This window comes from Pongo pygmaeus, chromosome 9 (assembly GCF_028885625.2).
Source record: "Pongo pygmaeus isolate AG05252 chromosome 9, NHGRI_mPonPyg2-v2.0_pri, whole genome shotgun sequence".
NCBI lineage: Eukaryota > Metazoa > Chordata > Mammalia > Primates > Hominidae > Pongo > Pongo pygmaeus.
In genome coordinates, this window is record NC_072382.2 from 116,123,647 (window position 1) to 116,140,213 (window position 16,567).

At 41.1% G+C, this 16,567-nt stretch overlaps 1 long non-coding RNA gene across 1 annotated transcript in view; it reads right to left on the bottom strand.

Annotated features, from left to right (window-relative positions):
• The window catches only part of LOC129008149 (uncharacterized), a 33,207-nt gene extending 28,467 nt beyond the window's left edge, over positions 1-4,740 (bottom strand). Inside the window, exon 1 of the long non-coding RNA XR_010127637.1 lies at positions 4,488-4,740. This is a non-coding gene — a long non-coding RNA (uncharacterized LOC129008149). The remainder of the gene's footprint in view (positions 1-4,487) is intronic.
• Positions 4,741-16,567: the final 11,827 nt, after the last annotated feature.

Here is a 16,567-nt window from a genome sequence, read left to right on the forward strand (position 1 = left end):
GAGATGTAGACATTTATTGTGTGGTAACATCCAAATCTGTTCATCATCCTTTAGAAATAAAACGCTCATAAAGGGAAGGAGAGGGGAATCCACTTCTTTTCCTGCACCCCAGAGCATATTCCCTTCACCCCTGGATCTTGAAACAGGTCTTGTCCGTGTGAGGTTTTGTCACAGCTAGTTTGGACCTAACCTTGTACTCCGTTACATTTCGTGAGAGGAGGTCAGGCTGAATTGAAAATAGTATATTCACCTCACTACCTTTATGGTTCTGGCAGCTTAAACCTAGCCTTCATTTATTTTGGCGTCCCTGAGAACTGACATAGGATCAGATTCCACACTTTTGAGCAAATGGAAGGAACCCAAAGAAGAAAATAGAGAAGAAACTAAATGAGCCTTGTGGGAAATCAAGCCAGAGTGGACATTCTGGCAAAGTGGCAGAATAAGTTTCTGCTTAAATGAGAAACTATTTAGAAGTCAGTCATGTGCAAATAATTAAACAAAATGGTTATAAATGTGGGTGCCTTAATAAGGAACAGACTGAAGAACATGATTAGGAAATAATTAAAAGGAAAACAGTATTTTCCACAAAGCAGAGAAACATGGTGAAAAATAAGATAAGCACTCTGCCCCCTTGGGCTTTATTTTTTCCCAGCTGGAAAAATATCCCTATTTCTGCCCATGATTTGAAATATCTAGAACATTGAATTTGTTGACAGGAAATGTATTTACCATCTAATCAGAGAAATCCTAAAAGGAAAAGAGTGCTGTACACATCAGAGGTACCCTAGTGACTCAGCTGTTCATAACTCTGCATGAATAGGGCGGAAAGTGCCATATTCCCATTAAAGAGCAACACAGTTGGTTAAAGAATGAACAAAAGGCAGCATTTCTTCATTAGTGTCATTGCAGGAAGCTGATGCTGTGAAAGCTGGAGGCCATCAAATGGGATATTGCAGCAATAAAACAGAATGAAAAAATGAAATGCTCCATTCTCTTGTCAATCCCATATCCTTGTCTCTTTCTTTTTAATATACTAGGCACTACCCTGGTGAGCTAATGCATATTTGCAGTTTCGTTTTGTGTTTGGTAATTGTGCTATGGGCAATTATTCATCTGACAGACTTTGCTTTAAATGAAGGAAACTGGCAGGTTGGAAGAAAAAACCCAATGTTGCCTAATCACCAATTAAGGAAACTGCCAGAGGGAAAACTGGACCTGGGACTGGTATCAGTAAAAATGATATAATGATGCTGCACTTCAAAAGACGTTTTGAAGAGACACTTAATGAAGGAGGTAAGAGAGGAGGATTACAGGGTGGCTAATATATACGACTGCCAAATTTACACCATGAAGATAGACGCAATGGGGTACAGCCATTTTTGCAAAGTTTTGGACATCTAAACAACAAACGTATCCAATTGTGCTGCAGTTGACAGAAAGGCTGATTATCTTCCTGTAAATGGAGAAAGTCGGCCTCATAATCAATTTGTTGAAAACTCCTTATTGTGAAGGCATGTCACCCTGGTAGACACTAGGGATACGAAAATAAGTAAGCCTTAGTCCTGGCCCACTCTCATGGATCTCCTAATCTAGCAAAGAAACAGGCAGGCACGAAGGCTAATTGTATGCAGCTACAAAGGATGAAGCAGGCTATTCCTCTACATTTCCCCGTGAGTCTCTAATCAGTTGCCTATCAGTATCGGGGTGACCTTTCTTTCTCTAGTCTCCCTCGCTCTTCTTCCCTATAGGATCCTTGATTTCGTCCAGTTTCTCCAATTCCCCAACCCCAAGATTCAGCTTCATCTGGAGGAGCAGCATCAAATGGAATCTATCTTGGAATTGCTGAAGAGGCTTTAGTTCTCTATATTCACAAATTAATAAACCCTTTCCCTCTTGCTAATATTGATTGCTTCTCATGGATTAACTTCAGTGGATTATTATATTAACCAAATCCTTGTCTCTTTACTCTGTCTTACCAAAGAGTCCCCTCCCAAGAAAGTGTGAAGGAGAAAAAGAGGAGAGAAGAAAGCTCTAGCTTGCCCTGGATAACATGCACCAAAATCGTGGTGTGAACAAAGTCATGTGAAATTACTAAGTACTTGGAGGGGGCATCACAAAAGATTCCATGGAAGAAGAGAGGCTGAGTGAGTGGGATGCTTGTGCACAACCCTGTGCTGTATACTGTCAAATTAAAACATGTAAGCTTTGACTTCTGTCTTAAAGAAGCTTTGAATCTAGCCCAGGAGAAAAAATAAACACACATGAAATTTAAAAATAAAAACAACCTAGAGTTGAATGTGTAATACAAATATATTGAAATTTTTGGAACTGAAATTTATGTCCCTGTTTCTGTCCTAAATCAGACTAGGACTAGGCAAAAGTAACTTAGCTAATGGTTTCTGGAAAAATTTGTTTCTGGAAGTTAATGCTGTGAGCCAACTAAACCAGCTTACTTATCAAAGGACTGACAGCTTGCTTGGCAATACTCACTTTAAGAGCACCCTTACTTTGTGCGGTCATCAGTCCAAAGCTCTCCTGTCATTAACTCTGCTCGATACCAACTAGTTCTCCACCTTGAAAGACCTGCCTTAAGTCACCCGGCCCTGGCCCTAAAATAATAAGAATATCCTTCTCTCATTTTTCCCCTCTGAGAAGATACCAAGACTGTCAAGGCCTTTACTGCAGTGAATCTAATCAGCTTTGCTTGATCAAAAGAATTTTCTCATGATCTTTTTGGGAATTGGCAGAACAAATTATTAATTTTCCATAAAGACAGATGTCTGGGCTACCTGGTAATTTTTGTAGCCATACAATTTGTGCATAAATACTTCCTTTATTTCTCAATGTATCTGAAGATGGAGCCCAGGAAGAAAGCAATAGCCATGACTGAAAGGTTGTGCATCAACAACACTAATAAGATATTGGAATAAAGAAAAGCAGTAATCTAGGAGGTGCCTGGAGACCCTTGGGAGTAGTACTTTTGTTTTCTGGTGGTACTGATGATGGGATGGACTAGGGCTGAGATTGGACACAGCTTTGGGTAAGGTTTTATAACCTCATTTAATTTCCTGGGCTCTATTAGCCAAGATTCCTCCTGGAAAAAGAGTAAGTCATGTCAGTGCCCGGGATACACACTGAATTATGACAAATTAGGGATGGATGGATGCTCCAGGAGAGCCAATTTGCAGAGAGGGCAGGGCACAGAAAATTCATCCTAAGGTGAGAGAACATATGGAATGAGCATCAGGGCCTAAGGTCAATGCATGGGCAGGTGTAGGCAGCCCTTGGTCCTGTAACTTACCAGGCCTGGTCATCCTAGCAGCACACACACTCTGGGAAGTGTGTGGAACTCACTGAGCCATCTCACTGGACCGGCAACCCCTCAGGGCCCAAGCAACCCTGCTGTGGGAGTCCCCTAAGGGCATGAAACAGTAGAGGAAGTGTTTCTCTGTTCAACCTTTGACATGTCAGGGAGCTTGGGGCACAGAGGACTATGAGCAATGAGGGTTGAGTATCTTTTCCTTGGAAGGAGCAGAGGCCCACAGAGGGAGTGCATGTTAGAGCAGCAGAGGCCCGAGAAGGCTGCCCTGGAACATGAACATATGTCAGACAGCCCCTTCTCCCATACTCTCAGAAGGGCTTCGGGGCTGGGGTTTTAGAAGGAACTGGAATTACTTTTATGAGTCATCAAAGCCCAGAATTAATAAGATTTTGGTTTGAATCTCAAGGAACCCCAAGCTTGAGTCCAGAGGCTGCTGATGCTTGGAAATGTCTGAGTCACATCATGCAAAAGCACTGGTTTCAGGATGATTTCCTGTAGGAGTCCTGGTAGGAGGGAGGTGGCTGGGATAGTCCTTGTCATGCACGCCAATGCAGGAGAGGACAGAGCATAATTGCCTCAATCTGGGTCTCTTTTGCCTACTGAATTCTTACTCTCCGTAGACTGATTATAGTGGAGAAACAGTCAAGAGCCTAAGGAATTCTAAAATAATAGAAGCTGGTGGGAACTGGAATAGTCATAGAAAAACATTTGTGGTAGAGGTAGATGACCTGAGAAGGCTGGTAAAAAGAGTGAGAGAAGGGCTTTTGCCAATGTCTCTGCTTGATTCTGTATATCTGCATGCAGTCACTCTCCAAAGCCTAGGACCCCAGCAGGCAGTGCAGCCACCAGCTTGGAGTCTTTGTCCTTGGGAGGAGGGAAGGAAGGCAGAAGGAGTGACAATGCTGTCACTCTCCAGCACCCACAACTTTTGACCTCCTGGGTGGGTGTTAATAACACCCCAGCCTTTCCAGGGCAGCTCTAATTTCAAATGATCTGTCCCAACATCTTGGAAGAATGGTAGCAATAAGAAAAGAACGGAGGAGCCATAACCAATGCCGTTGCTCCAGTGCTGTCCCTTCGCTAGCTGCGCTGTGGGTCCTTGATTGAGTCACTTCCCCTCTCTAACCCTGTTTCCTAGTCTGTAGAAAGAAAGACTAATACTCACCTTATGTAAGGGTGACATGCACTGCTGGCTTTCCTTTTTCCCTCCTTCCATAGTAACAGAAAGGCAGCCAGGCACAGGGCTGACCAGCTGGGCCACCTTTCCCCGTCTTCTGTGAAGAAGATGTGACTAAGTTCTCTCCAGAAGAATATGATGGAAATGATGCCTTCCATTTCCAGCCTGGCCTCTTAATGCCAAACCAGGAGATATCATAAGCTTTCCTTTTTCTACCGGCTATGACCCAGGTGAGGCACCTACACAAAATTGGACAAAGAAAGAAGATGGTGAAGACTCTGTTCCCTGAATAATTGTAGGGAAGAGAGCTGCTTGCTAAGCTAGTTTATGAAATAAATAATTTTGCTTGAGCAATTGCATATTTCAAGTCCCTGAAGTTCAACCTTATCCTAATTGGGTATATCTCACAGAACTGTTGGAAGCCAAACAGAAAAAAGGAGGAGGCATCCTCTTATAAACTGTAAAGTATTTTGCAAATATATTATAGCTGCTGTGTAATTGAATGAACCATTAATGGAAGCAACAATTGTGAAAAACTAAAATTACCCCACTGTCTGGCTGAATTATCCAGCCTAATCTTACTACTCTGAGCAAATTAAGCAAGGATGGTAGACACATTAGACACATTGGGTGTTTGATATCAAGCCTCTGTTCCTATTAAAACCCCTCCTTTCTGGGGAGTCTCACAAGGTAAGGAACCATGGAGCCTAAGGGGTCACATCCCCCTCCCCCTGCCTTGGCATGCAACCAGCCTAATATGAGCCTAGCAGGAGTTCATGTCCATTACGCTGCAGAGTGGCAGAGGCAACCTGGACCATGCCTGGGGCTTCCCCTTTGCTCCAGAAGAGGAACCTTGACTGATGCCCCAGGCAGTTGTCAGCTCTCCAGATCTAAGCTTACTCATAGACACAACCTAAGCAATTAAACAATAACTGTCTTGAAAATCTCCCAATTCCCTTCATTACAGTCTTTCACGAATCCTCTTAACATCCCTCAGAAAGTGGAAAGCAGGTGTAGCTTTCCTAACCTGACAGCAAGCAGATGTTTGGGAAAAGAATTAGGCAGCTCATGAGGGCACACAGGAACAGAGCTGAGCCGAGCATGGTACAGCTGCCCTGGGCACCTGCATCTGACCAAGGCTGCTAAGCCCAATCTCTACCTAAAAATAGTGTCTTCCCTGCCTGCCAGGAGGCCAAAAATACTAGGCATTACACTGTTGGAGATAAGAGAATCATTCCTTTATCTTTCCTAGGAATTATCTTTCTTAAGATGCAAAAAGCTTTGGAGGAGGGGTCTCACACAACACTTAGGTAAGAATGAGGGGTTGAATGAGACCCCTCATTCTTACCTAAGTTAATGAGTCACAATGGAGGCATGGAGACCCTGAGAGGAGGGGCACACAAAACACCCACTTATAAATGACAGAGCTGGGATAAGAACCCATTTCTCTCCCACAGTAAAGCCTAGACATGCCCTTTCCATGTTACCACACTTAGTCCCCAGAGCTGAAGAGGACACAAGTCAAGAGCGTTAATTGGGTCCTCTTTCTAAAACTCCCTCCATTTATTGCAATGGAACCTCCTGAAGAACAGGTTTTTGCTTCAGGTGCTTTTCTGTTAAGTCAACTTTTGCTGTCTCCTCATCAGGATGTTCTGTCACTGAGCAGTGCAAATGATGAAATCTTCCTTAACAGCTCCAGCAACATGAGGCAGCTGAGGGACCAAAGGAGGCTGGACCCCTGGATGCAGTAAAACACAAGCACGTTCTCATCTGAGCACTCTGCTATTGCTATGCCCTCCAAAAAGAGGTGTACACAAATTTTATCTTTGATTCTTGCTCAGGCCACCAACTTACATGCTTAGACAAAACAAGACACAGTCTCTGAGCGCTTTAGACCAGTTTTGAAAACAGAAATCTTTTCCTTTTCCCTCAACTTCCTATTTCACACACTTATGTCAGCTTCTGATCTTTCTTTAAATTCTCTCCACTGCCGAGGGCCTTGATTCTCTTAAAGATCAGTCTCTCCTCCCAGCTTATGAAGACTTGATCTTTCTTTGAGATAAGTGTCATTTACTTCTTTAGAGGGGAAAGGAAGATCTAAAAACTTGTTTCTAACTTATACCTTCCCTTTGTTCTATGTCAAGACTGAAATATCTTTATTAAAAGACCACACTAATCACACAGGCTGCTGCTTGCACTGTAGGCAGGTGCCTTGAAGGAGTTTTTCTGCAGAGGTAGAGCTTGAAATGAGCTCTTGAAATGAGCAGGCAGACCTGGATCTGGAGCTGAGCTTGGCTACTCACTAGCTATGACAATATGGGTTAGTAACTTAGTGACTCAGTTTCCTGCTGTGAAAAATGGAGATAAAGACCCCTTTCTCACAGGCTTCTTGTAATAATTAAAGTATATCATACATGTTAAATACTTGGAGCTCCATAACTACAGTTTCCCTCATTTTCCAACATCCTGTAGATAAAGAATTTGGGGTTGGGTGCGGTGGCTCACGCCTGTAATCCCAACACTTTGGGAGGCTGAGGCGGGCAGATCACCTGAGGTCAGGGGTTCAAGACCAGCCTGGCCAACACGGTGAAACCCTGTCTCTACTAAAAATACAAAAATTAGCCGGGCATAGTTGCGTGCACCTGTAATCCCAGCTAGTCGGGAGGCTGAAGCAGGAGAATCACTTGAACTTAGGGGGCAGAAGTTGTAGTGAGCTGAGATGGCGCCAGTGCACTCCAGCCTGAGTGATAGAGCAAGACTCCGTCTCAAAAAAAAAAAAAAAAAAAAAAAAAAAGAAGACTTTGGAGGGTGAGGTAGCATTGAGACAACACTATGGTTTAGCTGCTTGAGATATGGTCCAGGACCACTTCGGTTGTGAAATATAAAGAAGCATTACAGAAGAGATTGCATACTCCCTGTCAGCTCTTGGCTCTCACACAGTGAGATGCTGTAGTCTTAGTGGGATCTCATCAAATAAAACAACAACAGAGTGACAGGCTAGTTTAAATTCACTACAACTGCTACACTAACAAGTTACTCCCACAGTTATTCTAAAATCTTAAACTATAAAATGTCAAGCTGGAGAAGAAAATAGAATGTAACTATTTACTTGTTCTTTTTTGAATTGTTTTTAAAAACTTCTGAATAACTACATTTAAACTCTCTTAAAGCACACTTGAATTTTTATTTGGGGTCTTAAAGATAAACTATGTGTTTCCAAACAGTCCAACATTTGGCACGAATTTAAGTCACTTAATTTTGTTTGACTAAGGAAGGTATCCATATTAACAGATGGGATGAGGTATAAACAGGATTATGCATGAAAGCCAGTGTGTGTCTTAGTCTTTATAACTTCAAAATATATAATACAATCATTGAAAGAATAAGTTTGATTAAGTGATCTGTAGAGCAAAAATGGAAATCTTCATATGTACCGTATACATAAGGTAATTCCTTCTGTTTTTTATTGCAAAATGGCCTTTGAATTTGATTCTTAGGGAAGGGCCTCTGTTTGGAGCAGGAGCTCTTACATGAACCCCCAGACTCCTTGAAATCAATTGCCAAATTTTGCATGCATCTATGTACATTTTTTTTTTTATAGAGAGCTTATGTCTTTCAGCAGATTCTCTTTTTAGAAAAACTTTTATTTTTAGGTTTGGGGGTACATGAGCAGGTTTGTTACATAAGTAAACTTGCGTCACAGGGGTTTATTGTACTGAGTATTTTATTATACAGGTACTAAGCCTAGTACTCAATAGTTATTTTTTCTGCTCCTTTCCCTCCTCCCACCCCCTATCCTCAACTAGGCCCCAGTGTCTATTGTCCCCTTCTTTGTGTTCATGAGTTGTTATCATTTAGCTCCCAGTTATTACCGAGAACATGCCATATTTGGTTTTCTGTTTCTGTGTTAGTTTGCTAAGGATAATAACCTCAAGCTCCATCTGTGTTCCCACAAAAGACATGATCTTATTCTTTTTTATGGCTGCATAGTATTCCATGGTATATAGGTACCACATTTTCTTGATCCAATTTGTCATTGATGGGCATTTAGCTTGATTCCATGGCTTTGCTACTGTGAATAGTGCTGCAATGAACAGACGCATGCATGTGTCTTCATGGTGGAATGGTTTATATTCCTTTGGGTATATACCCAGTAATGGAATTGCTGGGTTAAATGGTATTCCTGTTTCTAGTCCTTTGAGGAATCACCATACTTCTTTCCACAACAGTTGAACTAATTTACACTCCCACCAACAGTGTATAAGTGTTTCCTTTTATTTGCAACCTCACCAACATCTGTTATTTTTTGACGTTTTAATGATAGCCATTCTGAATGGTGTGAGATGGTATCTCATTGTGGTTTTGATTTGCTTTCCTGTAATGATCGGCGACATTGAGCTTTTTTTTCATATGCTTGTTGGCCGCAGGTATGTCTTCTTTTGAAAAGTGTCTGTTCATGTTCTTTGCCCAATTTTTAATGGGGCTGTTTGTTTTTCTCTTGTAAATTTGTTTAAGTTCCTTATAGATTCTGGATATTAGATCTTTTTCAGATGCATATTTTGCAAGTATTTCCTCCCATTCTGTAGGCTGCCTGTTTACTCTGTTGATAGTTTCTTTTGCTGTGCAGAAGCTCTTAAGTTTAATTAGATTGCATTTGTCAATTTTTCAGCAGATTCTCAAAGGGGTTCTTCACCCCAGAAAAGTTTAAAAGCCTGCAGTTTGAAGGAGATTGCATAATGCCGAGAGATTACCCAATCTTAACGTTTCTTATTATCATGTCTAGGCCAAGCCATCAAGTCCACCCTCTCCCTCTTGCTACCTTCTCCTTTCTTCCCTGCTGCAAGCCCAAGAAGATGGCAACTGAGACTCTGACTGTGCTTCTGCTCTATTTTATCACAGAAGACATAGTTCACTAGACCTCTCCACCCCATCAGGCTAATTACCTCCTCCCAGAAAGACTTCTCCTCCTGATGCCATCAGAGCAAAACAATATGTGTCAACTAGAAGTGACCTGTTCTTCAACAGGCACTGAGCACTGGTTCACTTCTAGGAACTTTTCTACAATTAAATACTTTGCCTAAATTAATATTCACTACAACTCCATGAGTTGCCTTTTTTTTTTTTTTTTTTTTTGAGATAGTCTTGCTCTGTTGCCCAGGCTGGAGTGCAGTGATACAACCTCGGCTCACTGCAACCTCCACCTCCCAGGTTCAAGCAATTCTCCTGCCTCAGCCTCCTGAGTAGCTGGGATTACAGGCACACACCACCACACCCGGCTAATTTTTTGTATTTTTAGTAGAGACAGGGTTTCACCATGTTGGTCAGGCTGGTCTTGAGCTCCTGACCTCATGATCCACCTGCCTTGGCCTCCCAAAGTGCTAGTATTACAGATGTGAGCCACCGTGCCTGGCCAAGTTGGCTCGTTTTATTATTATTTTAAAGAGGAAGTAACTGAGTCTAAAAATGGTTAAGTAAATTGTCCAAGTTCACATGTCTGGTGTATCCAAAAGGAAACCATTGAAAGATATTTAAGTCGGAGAGTGGTATAGTCAATTTGCATTCTTAAAAGATTACTGACGCCTGTGTGGAAAATTAGTTGAAGGAGTATAAGAGTAGGATGAGAGAGAACACTTTACAGGCTATTGCAGGACTGTAGACAAGACATGATGGTGGCTTGGAGTAGAGAGGTAACAGTAGATGGAGTCAGAGTATAGATACAGTAGACTGGATTTGATATTGACTAAAGGTTGTAAAGAGAAGGAGTGGAGTGTCAAAACGACTCTCAGGTATCTGGTATGAGCCATTGGATTGACAGTGGTGGTAACCAGCCTCCAAGATGGCCCAAATGATCCTTATCTCCTGGTCTTTACACTCTTATGACTCACCTTCCACATTAAATTGTGGCTAGCCTGTGTGACTAAAAGAATACTGAGAAAGTGACAGCGTTTGCCTTCTGAGGCTGGGTTATGAAAGATATTGCAGCTTTCTCCTTGTTCTCTCTTGGATTGCCTGTTCTGGAGAGAAAGTCAGCCACCACGTTGTGAGGACAGCCAAGCAGCCCTCTGGAGCCCTATGGAAAGGTCCACATGGGGAAGAACTGAGGTCTCCCACCAACAGACTGCACCAGCTTACCAGATATATGAGCGAGCCATCTTGGAAGGGGACCTTTCATCCCCATTTGAGCCATCAGATGGCTGCAGCCCTGGCCAACGTCTTACTGCAAGCTTGTGAGAGACTTTTAGCCAGACCACCTAGGTAAACTACTCCCAAATTTCTGACCCACAGAAACTGTAAGGTAATAAATGTTTGTTATTTTTTAAACCACCAGATTTTTTTGTAATTTTTTTCACAGCACCAGATAACTAATTCATTAGTGCCATTTTAGGGTTTTTTGAATAAGTGATAAGTTTGGTTTGGGCATGTTGAGTTTGAGAGGCCATCTAAATGGAGACAGTAAGTAAACAGTTATGCATATAAATTATTATACACAATCTGAAGCTCAGGGAGATCTGGATTAGAGATTTGATCTGGGAGTCCTCAGCATATGGATGACATTTGAAATAAGAATGAATATGAAGAAACAGAAGAAAAGAGAGCATGGAAGGCTTCTGGGAGGAGGTAATAGCTGATCTAAATTTTTATGTATGATTAGGGGTTAGCCTGGAAAAGCAGCTGAAGATATAAATGGGAGAATTCCTAGGAAGTTAGGATATAAATAAACTACTTGTTTTGATTTGATTTGAGGCTATGTGCATTTCTAAGAATCCCCTAGCTAAATGATAAAGTTCTCAGTCCATCATGTACCTCCTCCAAAGGCTATCCCTGATATTGTGTTAAAGGGATAAATGAAATTACTACATAAATATAAGCATAAATATTTGTGCTTAATAAAGAATATATATGCAGCAAAAAATTTATTTTTGCAGATAGAAAAATTAGAATGAGCAATAACAAAGTAATTGGTAACAATGTGCTATACCTCCTCAAGCCCTCTTTCATAAGCCAAGTGGTTGGAGAAATAGGTGTTTTCACTCAGCTGCCTCTTTCATTTCTCTTTATGTGTCCTGGTTGCTACACAGAACCTATATTATAAATAAAACCGTAATATTTATATATTGAATGATGTATTAAAAAGTGGCATCGAGAATACCTGGAAAGATTTCAGAGATGAGTTAGATTCTAAGAGTCAAATAAGAACTACAGAGCTAGTAATCAGGAAAAAACGATAGATATTTAAAGTTACTCTGCCATTTGATTAGCCCAAATGGCAACGGTCTATGTACACAATTCCTGTGTTGAATGTTCAATAGAAAAAAAGGAATGTGTTTTCTTCTCTTTCACAGTCATGTGAGAAAGGATTAACTCAGCTACCTGACTTTTGAAATTTAATGGATGTATTTATGGAGGGATATTAGAGGTGACTGGTCTTGATTCAAAAATGTTAAATTTCCTAAACCTGGACTATGTTTTCAAAAATTCAAGATGCATTTAGCAAAGCAAGGAAAAATAAATTCAGGCTGCTAGCTTGGCAGCTGGTCTGGATACAGTATTTTGCTCTGTTTACTCTGTCAGGAAGCCAGTTCCATTTGATTAAATTCTGAAATTAGAATGCATGCACTCTGGAAGATACTAAGCAGCTTCATGCTTTTACCCGTATGGAAAACGTGATTAAGGAAATGAACTCAATGGCTGTAGCATCAGAAGAGATCAATGCAACAGCTGTATTCAACTGGGCTCAATGGGCTAGACCTTTACTTTATTAAAATGGATGGCTTTAGCATAGAAACTGTGTCCACATCACAAAACTGCCATATTGCTCTGAACTCAGGCCTAGGAAGGAGCCAAGTGGAACTGCCATCAAATATTATGGCAGCAGTGGAAATGCAGATCTGCTCTCACACCACAAAGCTAAAATTTAGCCAAAATGAGAGATAATTAAAGAATTTATATGCAGTCTTTCCACACCAACATATTAGATTGTTTCCAAAACTGCTGGAATGTCATTATTTGGCAAGTTTGCCAGAATTCCACCACAAAAATCTTGAAATTTCCTGTGGCGTGGCAACATCTTTTGCTTTGCCTGAAATGAAGTAGCCTATAAATATTAATTTATATGTAAAATATTGTCAGAGGCCAGCTACACCCAGATAACCCAGCAACAAAGACCTCACTGTGTCCATTTACCCAGTTAACAGCAAGAAAGTTAGGATTTTATTGGAAAATACTTACATTGTTGACCTATGATTGCCAAGTCTTCACTTTGGCCATATAGGCTTGTTAATAAGTTGAAAAATGAAATGGAATTGAGGTATTATTGTATCTGTGAAGTGCAGAGGATGTAAAGGAAGTACGACCTAAGAGATGTTGAACTGGAGGATGGTCGAGAAAGGACTTTCTAGAAACAGAAGTGCATTAATATAGACACTGTGCTCGAGGAGCTGATCCTCAAGCTTCAGATGAGCTTAAGGAGCTCTATGTCAGGGCCTCCAAATATGATGAGGTTCTTTGGAACTGTCTCATACTAACCAAACTGACAAGAAGTTGGTACATAAAGCAGAATGCCAATAACCATGTGCTATGGTTTGAATGTCCCCTCCAAAACTGAAGTTGAAATTTAATTGCAAATGTGATAATATTAGGAAGTAGGACCTTTAAGAAGTGATTAGGTCATAAGGGCTCTGTGGGAATTTGGCACCTTTTTCTTTGTCTCAGCTCTTGCTTGCTCTTCTACCATGAGATAACACATTGCACAGCATGAAGGCCTTCACCAGATGTTGGCACCATGCTCTTGGATTTCCCAGCTTCCATAACTGTTAACCAAATAAATGTATATTCTTTACAAATTACTCAGTCTGTGGCATTCTGTTATAGCAGCAGAAAATGTACTAAGACACCTTGGGGCTTGGAATGCTCAGATGAACTGAGTACACTCTCTCCCTGAAGACATGCTAGATCGATGTTTGCTTTTACAGCTTGGAGCAAGGGCAAAACAACAACAACAACAACCGATGGGTTTCACTTGGCAGTTTTATCTGGCCAGGCATCCATCTCTACCAATGAGATGTTAGTGTTCTCACATTGGAGCACACACTTCCCTCAACAGGAGAAACCCTGGCAAATACTTGCTTATAAGATTGTCTCTTTATAAATACCATGTAGACTACCCTTTCTGCAATAAAATATTTTTGTTTATTTTTCAATTTTATTGAAATATATAATTTCTATACAGAGCCAGGTGTGGTGGCTCACACCTGTAACCCCAGCTACTCAGGAGGTTGAGGTGGAAGGATCACTTGAGCCCAGGAGTTTGAGGTTACAGTGAGCTATGATCACACCACTGCACTCCAGCCTGGGCAATAGAGCAAGACCACATCTCTAAGTAAATAAGTAAATAATTTATATACAATAAATGCATCCATTCAAAATGTACAGTTTGATAAGTTTTGACTGTTATATATACCCATGTAATAATCATTACAATCAAACATAGAATATTTTCATCACCCTCCAAACAATTTCTCTGTGTCCCCTCTTCCCAATCAATTATCATCCTCAAGCAACCCCCAATAACCTTTTACCAATATACATTAGATTTGTCTTTTTTAGAGTTTCATCTACATAGAATTATATGTATATAGTCTTTTGTGTCTGTCTGCTTTCACTCAGCATGCTCTTGAGATTTATTGATGTTGTGTGTATATCAGTAAATAATTCCTTTTTATTGCTGAGTAGTACTTCATGGCATAAATATACTACAACAGTTTACCCACAATAGCCTTAGATAGTACTTTCAGAGAAAGTTTATAAGGTGCACTCTTATTAGAGCCAATTATGAAATGGAACTTAATATAAGATGCAGTTAATTTTTGCTTTTTTATAGCCAGGGTCTCACTCTGTTGCCCAGGCTAGAGTGCAGGGGTGGGATCATAGCTCACTGTAACCTTGAACTCCTAGGCTCAAGCAAACCTCCTGCCTCAGCCTCCTGAGTAGCTGGGACTACAGGTACACACCACCACATGCTAATTTTTTATTTTTTGTAGATACAGGATCTCACTAGGTTGCCTAGGCTGGTCTCAAAATCCTGGCCTCAAGCAATCCTCCTGCTTCAACCTCCCAAACTCCTGAGATTATAAGCATGAGCCTGTGCCTGGCTAGGGTCTATTTTTAGTAGCCACATATAAAAAGGATTTAGTGACATCATCTTAAGACCTCATATATGATTTTACACATGTATATTTTGCACAATGATCAGAATGATGACCTCCCAAATCATATTATATACAGGTTCACACACATAACTTAGTTTTACAAATATATTTTAAAATGATTTAAAACAAGCATTGAAACAAGGGCTTCCCAGAATTAAACAAAGAAAAAACAAAAACATCATCTGCACATTTTAAATAAGGTTTTATATATAGGTATTTTATAGATGTAAATAAACACACGTTAAACTAAAGAATGCCGCTTTCTCCAGTTAATAGACTACTTGTGCTCAACAAATTCATTCAGTCCAGGGACCATAATCTAACCCACTATTGTATCAATATGAACCATCTTTGTTGTTTTTTTTTTTTGAGACGGAGTTTCGCTCTTGTTGTCCAGGCTGGAGTGCAATGGCATGATCTCGGCTCACTGTAACCTCTGCCTCCTGGGTTCAAGTGATTCTCCTGCCTCAGCCTCCCAGTAGCTGGGATTATGGGTGCCCGCCACCACACCTGGCTAATTTTTTGTATTTTTAGTAGAGACGGGGTTTCACCATGGTGGCCAGGCTGGTCTTGAATTCCTGACTTCAGGTAATCCACCCGCCTCGGCCTCCCAAAGTGCTGGGATTACAGGTGCGAGCCACCATGCCCCACCCAGAAAATACTTCTAAAATTTTAAATTATCTGTAAAGTATTTAAATAAAGCTATTACTATTTCTCTTTATTTCTTTTTTTTAATTAAAAAAATTTTTTTTTTGTAGAGATGGAAATCTTCTTATGTTAACCAGCTGGTCTCCAACTATTGGACTCAAGCAGTTCTCCTGTCTTGGCCTCCTAAAGCACTGGGATCACCGGTGTGTGCCACAGCACCCAGCCTCTCTTTATTTCTTTTCTTTTCTTTTTCTTTTCTTTTTTTGAAACAGAGTCTCACTCTGCTGCCCAGGCTGGAGCGCAGTGGCACGATCTTGGTTCGTTGCAACCTCCATCTCCTGGGTTCCAGTAATTCTTCTGCCTCAGCTTCCCAAGTAGCTGGGGTTACAGGCATGAGCCACCACGCCTGGGTAATGTTTGTATTTTTAGTAGAGACGGGGTTTCACCATGTTGGCCAGTCTGGTCTCGAACTTCTGGCCTCAGGTGATCCACCCACCTTGGCCTCCCAAAGTGCTGGGATTGCAGGCATGAGCCACCACGCCTGGCCTACAATATTTGTTTTGATAGAGTTTAACAATCTTTGTTTGACAGTGTTTAAGAAAAATGATTCAGCAGAGCTAATGCATCTGTTCTTTGGCCTAGGCTATAGCCCCTATACATAATTTATTATTTTGAAATGACCTACTGGGAGGACAATGCAAGAATTGATTGATTTATGTTAAGTAGTTAATAATATTCTAAACTTAATATGATTAAGAGATAAAGAGGCCAGGCGTGGTGGCTCACACCCGTAATCCCAGCACTTTGGGAGGCCGAGGTGGACGAACACCTGAGGTCAGGAGTTGGAGACTAGCCTGGCCTACATGGTGAAACCCTATCTCTACTAAAAATACAAAAATAAGCCGGGTGTGGTGACTCATGCCTGTAATCCCAGCTACTCAGGAAGCTGAGGCAGGAGAATTACTTGAATCCAGGAGATGGAGGTTGCAATGAACCAAGATTGTGCCACTTGCACTCCAGCCTGGGCAACAGAGCGAGACTCTATCTCAAAAAAAAAAAAAAGAGAGAGAAAAAGAGAGGCTGGGCACCGTGGCTCATGCCTGTAATCCCAGAGCTTTGGGAGGCCAAGGCAGGAGAATTGCTTGAGGCCAGGAGTTGGAGACCAGCTGGTTAACACAGGAAGACCCCATCTCTACAAAAAAAATTTTTAAT